The sequence below is a fragment of the Natator depressus genome, chromosome 2 (assembly GCF_965152275.1).
Source record: "Natator depressus isolate rNatDep1 chromosome 2, rNatDep2.hap1, whole genome shotgun sequence".
Lineage (NCBI taxonomy): Eukaryota > Metazoa > Chordata > Testudines > Cheloniidae > Natator > Natator depressus.
The window spans coordinates 32,135,292-32,152,849 of record NC_134235.1 but is presented as its reverse complement, the minus strand read 5'-3'; the positions used below and the strand labels follow the sequence as shown (position 1 = coordinate 32,152,849).

At 42.8% G+C, this 17,558-nt stretch overlaps 1 protein-coding gene across 3 annotated transcripts in view; it reads left to right on the top strand.

Moving 5' to 3' along the window:
* Positions 1–17,558, top strand: part of EMC2 (ER membrane protein complex subunit 2) — a 203,861-nt gene that overhangs the window by 71,564 nt on the left and 114,739 nt on the right. The window lies entirely within an intron of this gene.

Here is a 17,558-nt window from a genome sequence, read left to right as displayed (position 1 = left end):
ACATCCAGCAGGAACTATGAATGCCTCCTACACCCCATCATGCTGCCCCTGAAGAGAATGTTGGTTTGTTACAGTGCTTTAGGCCAAACTTCAGCAGTGGAATAACTTGTCTGTCCAACAGCCATTTTCTTTGTTTCATGCTTGTATCATGACACCAGTATGTGGACTTTACCAACAAGAATGTAATTGAAAGTGTCATTACTAGTTAAAAGTTCCTGTTCATTTGGATCAATAAACATTAAGAATATTAAAATGTCAGTACAAATCCTTTAGACATAGTAGTTTGGGATTGGGTACTGCTAGTTGAGCACTTATAGCAGTGCAAATAAACACTTCTCTGTTTGAAGTTACAGAAGAAGGATATTATTTCTAAGATCTTCAAGGCAGGGATTGTGCCTTCCTATATCTTCACATAGCACCTGTGCCAGTGGGGGTCTGATCCTGACTGGGGCCTTTGGATGCTACCTCACTGTAAATATTAAGTGATAGCGATAATGCACCTATTTAAAGGGGAAGCATAGAGTTTGAGTACGGGAAATCTTATGAATGCAAGCAACCTATTGTAAAATCGTGAGATCTTTTCCTGTGTCAACCCCCCACCTTTCTATTGTCTCCAGTTTCTTGTTTCTGCTATTGCTCTCTTTGATCCCACTGTTAACTATTGATCAGAAAAACACAAAACTGTCTGCCAAAGATTTCTGGACCAACACATTAAACACAGATACTTCCAGAATTAACCACAGGTCTATATGCAGTTTTCTATATAATGGTTAAAGGATCAGCCCTGCCATTGAGGCCCAGCCCTACGCTAAGGGTGATGGGAAGCCTCACTGCATTAGGGGAAATTGTGAGAGGAATGCTGCCTTGGGTGGAGCTCTGAGAGAGGATTTTTGTGGCAAACAAGGAGAGGATGCTACTGTTACACTCTTTCAGGAAGTTCAGCATAGTCTTCCCAGTGTGCTAGGCATGTTCCTCAGTCCTGTCCTCTTTGGAGTACATGAAGGGACTGTGATTATGACAAATCTTTGCTCTGGATGCACCAACTTATTGCACAATCCCTCTCCTCTGTGCATTCACAAAAAGGACTGTCCCAGCAGGCCATAACCTATAGTAATACTGTATCTCATCCAACTGTGTCCAAAGCATTGGGTCATACTTCTGTTTAATCTTACCTCTCATCCCTTCAGATACCTTCCTCCCTAAATGCCTGTGAAAAGAGTTAAATGTTGCAGTTTGTCCAGAAGGCACTGGGTGCGCTATTCCACCACATTGTCATAGAGTTTAATGCCAAAAGGGACCACCAGATTGTGTTGTCTGATCTCCTGTATATCGCAGGCCACCAACAGCAACCACACACTAAACCCAACACCATTGTCCAATGAAATGGAAGTGGGAATTATCAGCATTACGATGGCAAAGCCACCAGTATCTCCTTAGTAACACTCCTAATGGTTTAATATACATATCGAGATACAATGGAACCCAGTGGCACCATGCAGGATAGAGCCCCCAGGGACAATGAACAATCATCCATAATTATCTGTGGTCCTTCAAACAAATAATACTGGTGTAGTAACCCTTACCCTGACACCCTGGTGTAGTAACCCTTACCCTGCACTGTGATGCAGCAACACAGAATGCTTTCCTGGGGAGACAAACAGCCAATGAGAGGGCAGCTTGAGCTTAGGAGATGGGCTTGGAATCCACCTAAAGCGGCAGCTGGAAAAAGTTATTAGAGAAGGAGAAGAATTGAGATGCTGAGCTAGCAGATGAACGGGAGCCTGAGTAGAAGGTGATATGATAAAATAAAAGTACAGGAGAATAAAAGTAGAGGACTGGGAAGAAAGAAGGAAAACAGGAAATGTTTCAGATCAGGAGAAGCAGAAAAAAAATAGACAAGGGTATGTGAGCTGGTACTATTAGAGGAGGGAAATAAAATGTACAGACTTACCAGAGAGAGAGTATCAAGGGGGAAAAAACCAAAGGAAATATAATTGGCAGGGCCGTCCCTAGGGGGATGCAGGGCATGGGGCAAATCAGCCTGTATGGGCCCCCTTAACATTTTTTATACAGGTGAAATCTGGTTACAGTGAACTTCAAGGGCAGCTGCAGGGTGCAGGTTAAATATTGATAGCATACAGCTGTCTAATTGTAATATAATTATATTATATTGTAGTTCTTATGTATAATTATAATGAAGTTCAAATAATTTTAAAAAACCTCACCGATCATGATCAGTGTCGTGCCACTTACATTCTGAAATCCACCTTCCTGGACTTCCTTGCAGCAAACTCTGCTATCAGATTGTGGTAATCCAGGTTTGATGCTACTTCCTTCTCAATGGGCAGAATGGCAAGTCCACCCAGCCTCTCTTGAGAAGTTTCCTTAGGTAGTTCTTAATTTTTTAATATCTTTAATATCATTTTAATTTGATAAAACTTCTCTCCCCTTTAGCCACCGTGACTGGGATTGTCAGTAAAATCCTGTATGCTATTGCTGTGTTTGGGAAGGCACTGTCAAGTGATTTAAGAAACTGAAGGGTTTGAAGTGCAGTACTTGTTCCTTCAGGGATAAATTCTCGTAGCACCCGAAGCGTCGAGAAAAGGTCCGCACTGTTGATATCGTGAAGTTCTCCGACAGACAATGCAGTGCCCAAATCGCTTTCTCATGTCATCTTCTGTCATTTCTTTGAGTTTCTTCACATCATACAGGAAACCAAAATTACTGGAGTACCCTTGCATTTGTTCCAATCATGTGATCAGTGACACGAAAGCCTGATCCATGATGACCAGAAAGTAATTGGTTTCAAATACTTTTTTGGGCAAATTCTCCAGCTCCTCCTCACCTCTCTTTCGTTTCACACGTTGTTCTTTGAATTTAGTTTCAATGTCCATTTCAGATGCTATTTGTGTTACTGTGTTCTTGCCTGAGGTAAATCCAGTGTTCCTGTATTTCCGCAGAAAGACAATTAGTCCTTTGATGTGTGCAATAGCCACATCAAGCTGCATTTCCCTGGATTGAAGTGTCTTGCTCACAGTGTTTATGGCGAACATGATGTCATACCACACAACCATTGCAAACAGAAATTCAAAAATTTCAAGTTCGTAGTTGACCAAGGACTCAGCCTCACTTTTAAATTTTGAGTCATTGCATTCTTCAGCAACTTGAAGCAAGGCGTTCCTGATATCATTTGTCTGGTAGCAAATTGCTTTTACACTCTCTACTTGACACTCCCACCTAATGTCTGACAACATTTTTGGCGTTAGAGAGGGAGCATGCAGTCTCAGTATTTGCCATCTGTTAGTTGAAGCTGCAAATATATTGTAAATTCGCTGTACAACTCCAGAAAATGTCATGGCTTTTGAACTACATTTCGTCATATCTCCCAATACCAGATTTAAGTTGTGGTAGCCACCTGGAGTGAAAAAGGCTTGGTGGTTGAGTTGAAGGATGCGCGCCTGTAAGCCTTGTTTCTGGCCCTTCATATTTGTCCCATTGTTGTATCCCTGACCCCTACAATCACTAATATGGAGGCCAAGTCCATCCAGCGCAGCTATGAGAGAATCTAACAGTCCTTGTCCGCTTTTGTCTTGAACCAGAAGAAAGTCAATAAAATTCTCCCTTACTGTCACTTCTTCAAAAGTTACGTCAACATAACAAAGCACAAGGGACATCTGCTCTTGCTGACTCAGATGAGGGGTACCGTTAAGAATAACTGCAAAGTATTTTGCAGTCTTCACCTTTTCAATAATTTTTTCTTCACCTGCAACGCCATCATCGAGATTAGCTCATTCTGACTACGGGCCCAAGATAATGGTCATGGATTTCTTTGGTTTTGATGCATCAGACATGTTCTTGCATCGTAGGATTGAATTTAGCTATCATTTCAATTAATCCCAGAAAGTTACCATTATTATGTTCATAAAGCCTTGCATTTGTTCCACAAAATGCTAAGTTATGTTCAGCTAGGTACTGCACAATTGCTATAACACATGTCAACACTGATTGCCAATGTTTCTTCTCCTTGTTTATTTCTTGCAATATGTACTCATCTATTGTCTTCATTGCGGACAATGTTCTCTGAATTTCAGTCCATTTTGTTGAGTTTACAATATGACTCATTGGATAATTTGTGAGATTGCAATCTATCATTGAGACGTTTCCAGTCATTGCCGCCTTCCTTTACTAATTTGCATGCTGTTTTTGCAGCAGAAACAAAAAGCTGCATCAGCTTTCTTTGAGTATACCAGCCAATTTCTTTCAACCCTTTCTCCAGTTGGTAAATTCCGTATGTATAAGTCTTCTGAAAAGCGTCGATTGTCATCATTCTTTGGAAAAACATAGTCATTACCCAGTTATTTTCACAGGCCCTCTCTCCACTAAAATGTCTATTGTCTTGTTGTCAAGTAAATCTGGCCAATTTGCTGGATCATACATATCTTCTTCAGCAAAAACAGCATTGGCAGATTTTTCTATTTCAACAGCCTGTGCACATTTTGCACTATTGTCCTCTTCCTCAGCCTTGGTATAATTGCTTGCATCCATTAATTCAGCATTTTTCTCACTAGCCAGAACACTTTTAGAAACCATAAACTTTTCCAGCAAATCTTTCAGTGCTTTATCCATTTCTTCTCTCTTCTTTTTTTTCTGCCTTTTTTCCACACCCGAACTATATTTTTCCATTTGTCTCTGTCCCTGGTAGTGCTAGCCACTGTATGCTACTTCATATAACAAGAGGATTGGTCCTTTGCATTAATTAAACCAATGCTTTCGAACTAAACTGGATACAAAAGGTCGCACCCATTCAAAGGTCCCCACCCTGGCTTCCGGTTCCATCCCCACATTTGACGTCAGCATTGCGATTCTGCAATTGAATATCACTATGAAAAGATAAAGACTTCACTTCCCAGGTGCACTAACCCCCCAGGCCGGCCTGGCCCCCAAACCCTTAACCTCACCCCCTGGGTTGGCCTGGCCCCCCAGACACCCCTAACCCCACTCCCTGGGCTTGTTTAGCACCCCCAACCCTAACCCCACCCCCTGCGTCAGCCTGGCGCCCCCTCCCGCATGACACATGCACACTGAAGTGCGAGGTCCCCCAGAGCACGGGGCTCAAAGCAGTCGCCCTGATTCGCCACACCCAAGGGACAGTTCTGGTGAAGAAGGTAATTGGTCAAAAAGCTGTGTTTGATTAAATCAGATCCTGAAAATGGTAAAGGGGAAGCCTACCCACCAGGGACCTAAAGTACATGAACAGAGAGAATGACTGTGAACAGAATACAGTTCAAAGATGTCTTGTGGACAAATGAGGGCCCACTAGGTGAAGAAACCCCACTTGTGGATAAACTCAGTGAAAAGAGGTGCAGCCACAGGAACATCAAATCTAATGAGCACTTCAGGCCAAACAGAAGCAAAGAACAGAACAGCAAGAGTGGAGCTGGACTTACAGCCAAGGAGAGGAAAAGTTTATTCTTCTCTAAAATGACACAGTGTATTGTTAAGTAATCTCTTTTGTTCTTGTTAATTACAATGTGTTTGGTCCTAACTGCACAGCATGTACAAGCTGACAAAGGTTAATGAGTTGGTAACCTAGAGATTATTGTTATAAGTAGTAAGTCTTCAGTAACGTTCTATATCATTTATACTCCTGGGTCAATTTTGGAGTTCTCCGTTATTAAGTTTTAAAAAATTGAAATGATCCCTTTTTTCTTGGTTAGCCTCTGCCTCACCTCACAGTTAGCACAGCCTAGCATAGCTGGGTCACCAAAATGGAGTACTTCATAGTGATTCCATCTACTCATAGAAACTGATGGCTTGATGCTGCTCTCACTGAAATCTATTGCAAAACTAATATTTACTTCAGTGTACCAGGTTTGAGGGCTGAATGAGTTTTAGCAACACTTTATAGGCTGGAGAATCACAGGCAGCTAACACATCTCAAAGAATCAGCTTGGGCACATAGTTTATGGTTATCAACCAATGCTGCCAGTGTAGTTTTTGTCCAACGCCCAGCTCTAAAACTGGACTCACGGGGAATATTTTTGGAAAAAAGAAACTATATGCAAATGCAGAAGAGTGTCTGCTAAGATTTCCTGTTAATTATGTTCCTTTTTCCTTCTTGGCTTTAAGTAAACAAACAAATGAGCAAACAATCAATTCAGGCCAATTTTGAAGAAAGTAGAAGGTCAAAGTGAATCAATCACAAAATGAGACAAGGTACCAAGCAATACTAGGAAGCATTAGATTGGCCACTACTGCCAGGCCTACATGTAGTTGGACATAATCTAAGGTGTACTGATTCATTTGTGTATTTTTTAAAATGTAGTATTGTACATGAATACTCAAAAGGCTGTCAAAGAGCTTACAGTTTAGTCATTGTTTATATACATGTCTAATACTTTTAAAAAATTGTTGCCATAATTAAGTGAAGAGATTCTACAAAAATGTACTTTTTAATGTTTATATAATCTCTGTTGTTAAAAAAATAAAATTTAGTACTAAGAGAACCACAGGCCATTTTTCAACTTTCTAAAAATGATGGGGGGTTTTCATTATAGGAATGTCTGATATTTCACTGAATTGACTTCTTTAAAAATAGTAAGGAATTATGGAAACGATTAGCTTTCTTCATTTTTTCCTGTCACTTGCTTCCATTTCAACTATATAATACAATGTATAATAATATCTTTACACAGGGTTGGGAATTGAAGGCAAAATACCATGGAAACCAAAAAAATGCATGTTTTTTGGGTCAGTAACTCAATTGTGGCACCTTAGAGACTAACAAATTTATTTGAGCATAAGCTTTCGTGGGCTACAATTGTCAATAAGGTTTCTTATCAAGTATTTGATATTTGCCTTGAGGTAGCTAGTGAAATGCATCTAACACAGGCTTCCCCATTGGCTCATTCGTCTATGACTAGGGTGACCATATTTTCTCAAATGGAAAACAGGACACTCCAGGGCTGGCCCGCACCCTCCCCCACCCCCCCGCGGGGCCCTCCCAAGCGCTCCCTAAGGTCCCCCAGCTTCTCCATGGGCAGGGCTGCCGGAGGCCACCCTCGCCCCACTGCGCTTGGGCCGACCCCAGCCCTTCCTGCCTCCCGCCATGCGGGGCCAGCCTGAGGTCCTCCCCCCACTGGCACCCGTGACCCCCTTGCCTGCCCGTGTGCAGGGCTGGTCCACCGACCCCCCCCCCACACTGCCCGCCTCTGAACCCCCCGCAGCCCCCCTCCCACCCGGGGGCAGGGCTGGTCCGAGCTCCCCCTTCCCTCCTGGCCGCGGGGCTGGTCTGAGCCCCCCCTTCTCCACGGGGGTCTTCCAAGCTCCCTCGCCGCCCACCCGCAGGGCTGGTGATCCAAGCCCCCCGCTGCATGCCCGCCCAGCCAGGGGGCCAGCGGAGCCCCTCAGGCTGGGGTAACAGGGATCCTCCAGCCACAGCTGAGCAGGGACCCCCCCCACCCCCGTGGCCTGCCCCAAGCGCCGGGCAGCGGGCACAGCAGGTGCATGGAGGAATGGGGGGCACACCCTGCCCCGCCCCAGCTACTCAACCTTGCAAGGCGAGAGCTGACAGTGGCGCTGTGGGGGTGCGTCCTGGCCAGGCAGCGGGGCAGGAGCAGCAGCAGGAGCGACGGAGCCCGTGCTTCTCCCGGGCGTGCTCTTTCCCCAGCGCTGCTGCTGCCGCTGTGGGAGGCGGCAAAGTTGACTCCGATGCGGGCGCACGCTGGGGTAAGCAAAGGGGGGGCCGGAGGGAGCACAGCAGCTTGCTGCTCCCCGCTGCGGGTTCTGTGCTGTGATCCCAGAAAATATGGGACAATTTGCTCCTATTTAACAAAACATCTGGGCACCTGGAAGAAGGCTTAAATACAGGACTGTCCCTTAAAAACGGGGTGTCTGGTCACCCTATCTAGGACCACTGTTGCAAACTGTTAGATTCTTCTGTCCCACAGGAAGGCTTGATGTAGTGGGAATGAAACAATTCAAAAGGAATAAAAGAAATGTACAATGACAGAAAAGACCTGTTAGGTCACCATAGTCCTCCCTGCTACTAAGCATAGAATCATAGAATATCAGGGTTGGAAGGGACCTCAGAAGGTCATCTAGTCCAACCCCCTGTTCAAAGCAGGACCAATCCCCAACAAAATCATCCCAGCCAGGGCTTTGTCAAGCCTGACCTTAAAAACCTCTAAGGAAGGAGATTCCACCACCTCCCTAGGTAACCCATTCCAGTGCTTCACCACCCTCCTAGTGAAAAAGTTTTTCCTAACATCCAACCTAAAGCTCCCCCACTGCAACTTGAGACCATTACTTCTTGTTATGTCATCTGGTACTAATGAGAACGGTCTAGATCCATCCTCTTTGGAACCCCCTTTCAGGTTGTTGAAAGCAGCTATCAAATCCCCCCTCATTCTTCTCTTCTGCAGACTAAACAATCCCAGTTTCCTCAGCCTCTCCTCATAAGTCATGCTCCAGCCCCCTAATCATTTTTGTTGCAAGCTTATTCTCTACATTGTTTGCCCAGTCTGGTTTTAAATAACACGAGAAATGGGACTCTGTGTACTTTGCTTGGGAGATTATTCCACAATCAAATATATATTTTGTGATATTTTCTTTGCTTGACAGAATTTCATTCTTTCTATAGATCACTCTATAGAATTCTTCTTGGGCTGGATCCTTCAATTACTTGTCGTTTAGCTGTGTTATACATTTTCAGATCCTTTAACATCTCAGCATCAATCAAATCATATAGGCCTTTTATAATTTTGGATAGATGGCCAGTAAGGACTTTATTTATATCTTATATATCTTAAATTAATTGACTCAACATCTGCTTGTGCACATAGCTAGTCTATGCACGTATATTTTTCTTACCATTGTTATCCTTGACTGATCTCTCCTTTTCCTCCTGATTGTTTGCCAAGTCTCGTCTTTTACTGGACTGCGGAATTTTGTGAGCAGGGGCTGTCTTACTCCATGTTTGTATGGCTCCTAGCACAGTGAGGCTCCACGGATCGGACCCCTGGGCATTGCAGGAATTAAGAATAATTGTTAGTGTTGTTCTTTGAATTCCTACCAGTTTGTTCACATCTTTCTCATTGTGAGGTTCTCTGAGTAAAAATTATAACTGCCTGTGGATATTCACATTTTAGTTTTCGTTCTTTGAAATCCAGAAAATAAAAAAGGTGACGTTCAGAATGAAACCAACACGTGTCATTAAGCTCTCTGCATTGAGTATGAATCGGAGGTTTCATGAGGACTTAAAAGGTTTAAAGAAAAGGAGTACTTGTGGCACCTTAGAGACTAACCAATTTATTTGAGCATAAGCTTTCGTGAGCTACAGGTCACTTCATCGGATGCATTCAGTGGAAAATACAGTGAGGAGATTTATGTACACACAGAACATGAAAAAATGGGTGTTATCATACACACTGTAAGGAGAGTGATCACTTAAGGTGAGCTGTTACCAGCAGGAGAGCGAGGAGGGGGGAAAGAAAACCTAATTGGTTATAAATTGGTTAGTCTCTAAGGTGCCACAAGTACTCCTTTTCTTTTTGCGAATACAGACTAACACGGCTGCTACTCTGAAACCTGTTAAAAGGTTTGGTTCAACTCAAGAGACCTACACGTGATCAGCTATCACAAGTTTCATCACTAAACAATTCAATCATGGAAAAATGTCTGCCTGGCCTGAGACAACAAAAAAAATGTCACCTTGAAACTTTTGATTCAAGGTTCTCCAGATTCTAAAAAGTTTTGCACAGAATTCAGCTGGCTTCATTTCCATGTTCAAATCTGAAATGGATTTGAATGTGGTCAGCTGTTTTGCTATAAGAGGTCATAATTAGAGCACTTTGAACATCTTCCAAGTTAGTATTACCTGCCAATTCCACTAATTTCCTCCTTTCTTCCAGATCATTGATGGAGATATTGGATAGGAGGAGGTGAAAGGGGTTTGGGAGGAAAAGGCATAGCTGGCATAAGCAAACAAGTATTAGATGCATCATATAAATATTTTTTGAAAGTGTTATGTGTCAATTTATTTGCATAACTAATGCTAACATGGCAGATAGTTCAGGGTGATGACACTGACCCTTGCAAGATTATGGGGCAATTTTTACACAAAGTGATTTACTCTTGAACAATTTCTTCAGTGTGTTAGACACAAGCAGGCTCTCCTTCCACACCATGACTTCTCACATGTCTCCTTTTCCTAGGTTTTCCCCCCCACTTTTGAACAGATATTTGTTGTGGCCAAAACAATTGCATTCTTAATGTCCAAGAGCAGCGATGAAGCAGAGGAGCTCTTACACTGTCAATTGTATTGCCTCATGAATTGCCAAGATCCTAACTACCCTTTGGCATCACATATGGCTTTGTAACTGGGTGCTTGGAGGGCTGGGCCGGCTAGTGGTTGTCTTGCCTGACCTCTGGCCCCATGTTTCCCTAGTTGAGGTGCTTCAGTCTTTTAGGTGGTGGGAGAGGGGGTCAGACCTCCTTCTCCACCGGAGCCCAGCCCAGGGCCCTGTGTAAGTCAACAGGGGGCCCTCCCAGCAGGGAGTTGAAATCCACTGCCCTGGGCTACTTCCTACCACTGTTCTTTCAGTTTGGGGCCAGGCCCCGATAGTCCAGTTTGCCAGGGTGCCTTGCTTCCTGCAGCACCTCCTCATGGATCTTGGGCAGTGCTCTGCCTTCAGGCAGGGTAGCCATAAGTTTGGTGAGGCTGAACCCCACAATGTCTCTGGGCTTCAGTCACCCAGTTACCTCAGTTGCTGGAGGCTCCTAGGTCTCCTCCACAGTCTCCCTCAATCAGGGAGATAGTGGTTCTTCCCTGGTAGCTAACTCAGCTGGCAGGCTAGTGATTCTTCCTTTTAGGTAGGGCAGTAGCTAGCTCCTGCCTCTTCGCCAGTCAACCCCCCACTGATCCAGGCTCTCTCCTTTTCTCCTCCTTCCAGGCCTGGCATTCTCTGCAAGTATAAGGGGATGAGGTAGCTGGGCCCAAAGGCTCTATTTAACCCCTGCCATGCTGGTGGGCAGTTTCTCCGCTTCATCACAGACTTCAAGGGGCTTCTGACCACATAGGTTGTCAATGAAAAAAGAACCCAGCCATATTTTGTAACCATTGTAAAAAAGCAACAGAAATTAAATTTCATAAGAAAAGAGACTAATGTAACAGACAAAGTGAGGCAATTCAAAGTTAGGGATGAAACTTCAGGCTGATGCAGAATGCCTCATTCATTTGGGAGCTAAAATAAGAGGAGCTCAGCTCCCCCTTATCTGCAATAAAGTGGGCTCTTCCCCTGCTGCTGCCTCTTCATTGGCTGGTGCAGTGAAGGCTCTTGAGGCAGGAAAATATGAAGGGGAAGCTGCATGGGGAGCTGGTGCTTAGCATGGGGTTTATGGAACTCCCACTAAACCCAACAGTACTGTGGGTGGAGTATAAGAACCTAGGCATTGCCACACTGGATTGCACAAGTGGTTTGTCATGTCTGGTATCCTGTCGGTTACAGTGGCCAGCACCAAATGCTTCAAAGGAAGGTGTAAAAATCGCGGTTTTGGACACATATGGAAGAATCTCCCCAAAGGGAAGTTTCTCACTATCCTCTCTCAGTCAGTGGCTGACTTATGCCTTGATGCCTTTTATTTGTATTACCATAGTGCCTATAGAATCTTGTTAGAGGCCAGGACCCCAGAACACAAACACAGGTGTACAAACACAGGTGTACAAACACAGAACAAAAAGATAGTCCCTGCCCCAAGGCTGGGTTTGTGGGCTGGTCAGAGATTACTGTATATTCATTAATTTATATATAGATTTTTTTTAAACACCACAAACAAACCTCTCCAATAATTTGCTTGGTTGATTGAGAGCCACTTTGGAGACATGAACTCCTTCAAGAACCATTTCTTCATCTATCCCCATTTTGTTCCCTGTGTTGTATTCTATAACCAAAGTTGATGCAATTACACATTGCCACATAATGTCAAGACCTGTCAAAACAGCCACCAAAATTGGTGAGCTCCTCCGCCTATTTTGATCTACTTCCTTCACCCCTATTCTGCCTAGATACTGCCTATTAAACAATGTGATCTTCTGTCTCAGGGCTTGGAGCGGTGGGAGGTATGAGCTGAAGATGCAGGAACTGTAAAAGAGGGTGGCAACCTTAAGTCTGAATTTTATTCGTCTGAAAATTATTTATAATCGCAATGAAAATAAATTAAAGTTTCACCTCAGAGGACTGCTATGCTACTGAACTTTATAAGTCTCATTGAAACTTAACAGAGTTAGTTTGGATTGATGGAGTTTTGCTTTGCGTTTTTAGGTCCGCATAAACCTGAAACTCAAAGCAAAACTGGGAGTTCTGCAAAGGCACAAAAATAATCCACCAGTAATTTTCTTTGCAAATTGAAACAAGTGGGCTTAATGTATAACTTTTAAGCCCTGTGGCAATCAGTTTCCTCCCTGAAGCTTGAGATCTGATTACCTCTACCGTAGCATGCATAACTGCAACTGTCATTATTAATCATAAATTTAGCAAGACCTGTAAAAATATCCAACAGCAGTGATTTTCCAAAAGGCTATCTGCTGAGTGAACCAATATTCCTTTTATTTGTACTGAATTTACCTGCTATGAATGTCACAGAGATGAAAATGAGGACAAAGGACAAAAGAGCTGTCAGGGTTCCTTCCCCACTCTGAACTCTAGGGTACAGATGTGGGGACCCGCATGAAAGACCCCCTAAGCTTATTCTTACCAGCTTAGGTTAAAAACTCCCCCAAGGTACAGACTTTGCCTTATCCTTGAACAGTATGCTGCCACCACCAAGCATTTTAAACAAAGAACAGGGAAAGAGACCACTTGGAGACGTCTTCCCCCCAAAATATCCCCCCAAGCCCTACACTCCCCCTTTCCTGAGGAGGCTTGAGAATAATATCCTAACCAATTGGTTACAAAATCATCAAAGACCCAAACCCCTCGATCTTGGAACAATGGAAAAATCAGTCAGGTTCTTAAAAGAAGGATTTTATTAAAAAAAAGAAAGGTAAAAATCATCTCTGTAAAATCAGGATGGAAAATACTTTACAGGGTATTCAGATTCAAAACACAGAGGATCCCCCTCTGGGCAAAACCTTAAAGTTACAGAAAACAGGAATAAACCTCCCTCTTAACACGGGGAAAATTCACATAAAACAAAAGATAAACTAATCCGCCTTGCCTGGTTTACCTATACTGGCTACAATATTAGAGACTTGGATTAGGATGGGTTGGAGAAGATGGATTTCTGTCTGGCCTCTCTCAGTCCCAAGAGAGAACAACCACGTAAACAAAGAGCACAAACAAAAGCCTCCCCCCCCACCCCCACCCCCCAAGATTTGAAAGTATCTTGTCCCCTTATTGGTCCTTTGGGTCAGGTGCCAACCAGGTTAGCTGAGCTTCTTAACCCTTTACAGGTGAAAGGATTTTGCCTCTGGCCAGGAGGGATTTTATAGCACTGTATACAGAAAGGTGGTTACCCTTCCCTTTATATTTATGACAAGAGCGATTTCTGTTCTCATACAGAGAGCAGGTTAACAACTTAACAGACATGGACTCAAAAATAACTTTCAGTATTTTTAAAAGCATCTAGTCTGAGCAGAATTGCTTTCCACTTGTACAGAAAATACTTAAATAATGCTTTTTCTTCTCCTCCTTTCCCCATCCTTGATTGCAATAGAATGTTCCAATGGAGCTTCCAATCCAAAGACATCTTTTTTTTTGACAAAAATGATGAGCCAAGTGGTGGAGGCACTATCTGGTGCTTGGTAAACAAGGAGTTAACCTCAGATCAGCTTCTCCCTCTTCTTGCAAAAGGGCTCTGGGGGAGGATTATAAACTCTCTACTTGGGGGAGAGAGAAGATAGAATCCCTGTAAGAAGATTGTACCCCAGGACCTAAGGTTGAATGAACCCTTGACTCTGTAGTTTTTTGTTTCTTTTTCTAACCATGTTAACTTATTTTGCTTTCTTGTTATACACACTAACTCTTGAAGAAATTCTCCTACTGATTGTATGTATATATTTTTCTACTTAGTCATTTCACTGTATGACTAGATATTGGAATGTTCAGCTAAACAAAGGTTGCCTCTTGCTTCCGAAGGGTAAAGGCTTCCCCCCCGCCACCCCATCACTGGATATTAGGAAAAACTTTTTCACTAGGAGGGTGGTGAAACACTGGAATGCGTTACCTAGGGAGGTGGTGGAATCTCCTTCCTTAGATATTTTTAAGGTCAGGCTTGACAAAGGCCTGGCTGGGATGATTTAGTTGGGGATTGGTCCTGCTTTGAGCAAGGGGTTGGACTAGATGACCTCCTGAGGTCCCTTCCAACTCTGATATTCTATGATTTCACTTTCCTTTCTGCGCACAAACTTACGATGCTGTAACATGGTGGCAGGATCTAAAACACCACACTGAAATTCAAGGCTCTTCCCTTGACCTACTTGGTTAGCAGGAGTTAGGAACCTGCATAAAGCTGCTGATTCTGGTGACTCATACTGGCAAGTGCCACTTGAGGAAACTAATGCCAGAGGTAGGAAGGTCCTGCAGGAACAGCTACATTTGAAGGGAAAGTTTGCGCTGAAGTTAATGTTTTGGTATTATCTCTATAACCAATACAGCCAAATCTCTGGAAGGATGTAATTTTGACCATAAATAATACATATGGACTTTATTAGGGTTAAATTTAACTTTCTCACAGATGTATACAAGACTGGGCCTTGTAGTATTGCTCGGCTGCAGAAACATCCTCCTTTGCCTTCAGCATAAATGTGACAGGGGACATTGCAGTATGAAGCAAGTAGCTACCACCAGAGTTTTTTCAGCCATCCTAAGAAGGCAAGCAATCATCATCAGTGACTCCACATTAAGAAAAGTGAACAGAGAATTTACTAAGGGACACAAGGACAACAGGATGGTATGCTGTCTCCCTAGAGCAAAAATACAAGATGTAACTGCAAAATTATGAGGTTGTCTGGCAAGTCTCCACTGGTGATGATACCCATTGGAACCAATGGCATGGCATCATGTGGAACTGCACATATTTCAGAAGACTAAGTGATCTTGGAATGGAGCTGAAGAAGAGGAAAGTCCAAGGGATCCTTTCATAAATCCTTCCAGTCCCATGAGCAAGAGAAGGCAGAAGACACTGGAGGTGAACCATTGGCTGCATGTTGAGTGTGAAGGTGAAAGTTTTGTGGAGCATTGGGACATATTCCAGTGGAAGAGGGGTCTGTACGAATGTGATGGCCTGCATCTCAGAGGCCTCATTATGACTAATAAAGACAAATTAATCACTGGACTGGACACTGGTGGTTGCCTAATGACCAGTGATTACCTTGAATATGGGCAAACAGAGGAGAGTCCCAACCAGTAATATACTTGGTGTTTGTCATCTCTTGGGGTGCAAACTAGACTCATGAGAGGTTGTGTCTCCACTTGTCCTGTAACCCTGGGTACCTTAAAATGCTTTGCTGCTGTAGCTGTCTGTGTGGATGCTCCCAGCCAGCATATAAGCATGCACTGAGTGCCTGTGTGATAAGTATCCCTAGTTCAGCAACTCTGACACCAGCAGACTGCTTGTTACACCACAGCCACACTCTGGTCTTCACCAGCCTTGGTTACTACTAGCCAAGTGATCCCTGCACATCCCCAGTCCCAAATTTCCACCAAACCTTCTGCCCTAAAATGTTCAGCCCTCTCCTGGAACATTTAGTGAATCGGGTTAGTTGCTCCTGTAAAGAGACAAAACCACAGCAGATTGTTGCATTAACTGGAGTTAACAATCACTTCAGTTCACACACAGCAGTGGATTTGTTTGTTTTAAAAGTAAAACAAGTGTATTAAAAATAGGATTTAAAGTGAGTTCAAATGTAATGGATAAAGTCAGAAATGGTTACAAGCAAATAAAAGTGAAAAATACTTTCTAGTGATTAAGACTTAACAATACTACAGTCTTGCTTTAAATTAAGATTCTTACCATTCTAGCTTTCAGCAAGATGGCTGATCACCCCTGTGGTCAGGCTTTCCCACATAGTCCAAAGTACTTGGTTCCTTTGTCTTCTTAAGTGAAAGATATCTTGGGGTTCCTTGCCCCTCTCTTTTATAGGCCAATGAACTTTTGAAATGTATCCATCTCAAAGTCTAGTGCCCCTGCTGTGCGGAAAGGTGTCATGGGGTCTGGTGGAGAAAATTCCATGCTGGTTTCTTCCTCACTGGTGCTTTCTACCATGCAAATTGATCTGTCCCTACAGCCTCTGATATGCCAATGAATGGACACTTGACTGATTGCCAGATGTCTGATTGCACTTGGATGGAGATGTTGACCTTTCCTATGTCTGGAAAAAAATCTGTTTACCCACTCCCCAGACTCGTCTGGTTCAAACACATTTTAGACCCATATTTCCTTCACATTTGTACAATCCTTTGGGTGTTTACTGTATGTACACCACACCACAGCATTAATGATCAGTGTGTTATTGGTTTTCCAATGATACCTCACACGACACCTATTAGATAAAGATTATGACATAAGTGAATTGGGATGTACTGAACTGGTTAGGCCAGTTGAAACTTACTACCTGATACCATTCAGCCCTCTGGCAATGGGATGCTCTTAGAGTCACAGTGTTTCAAAAGGACTAGTTTCCTAAAGATGAGGGAAATTAGGAGTGAAATTGTCCAAGAGGAAAACTTTAGATGGGAAAAATGTGAATAAAAATGGAGGTTCTTTAAAAAGAGTTTATTAAATAGCTAAAAAACCACAGTTCCCCAGTCAAGAAAGAGAACAACTCTGGGTAAAAGCCATCCTCCAGTTTCACTGGTGAAGTGAAGGCAGGAATTAGAAATAATAAAGAAATATATAAGAAATGGAGAAAAGGGAAATAGATAATAATCAATACAATTTAGAGTTAGAGTGTTGTGCCAATATTAAAAAGGGTAAAAGGGACAACCTTGGTAACTTTAGGCCAGTCACCCTGACATCAATCCAGGACAAAATAATGGAACAGCTGATATGGGACTCAATAAAGAATGAAAAGAGAGTAATATAATTAATGCCAATCAACATAGATTTGGACAATAGATCCTGTCAAACTCACTGAATATCTTTTTGTGATGAGATTTTTACAAGCTTTGTGGATAAAGGTGATGCAATATACTTAGACTTCTATAAGGCTTTGATTTGTTATCACATAACATTTTGATTAAACACTAGCATATACAGAATTAACATGGCACAGATTACAAATTGGCTAACTGATAGCTCTCAAACTGTAATTATAAACAGGGAATCATCAAAAGGGTGTGTTTCCAGGAGGATCCTCCAGGGATTGGTTCTTGGCTCTATGCAATTTAACAATTTTATCAATGACCTGGAAAATAATATAAAATTATCACTGATAAAGTTTACAGATGACACAAAGATTGGGGGAAATGAACAAGTCACTGATACAGAGCAATCTGGATTGCTTGGTGAGCTGGGTGGATGCAAATAATATGCATTTTAATAGGGCCAAATGTAAGGTT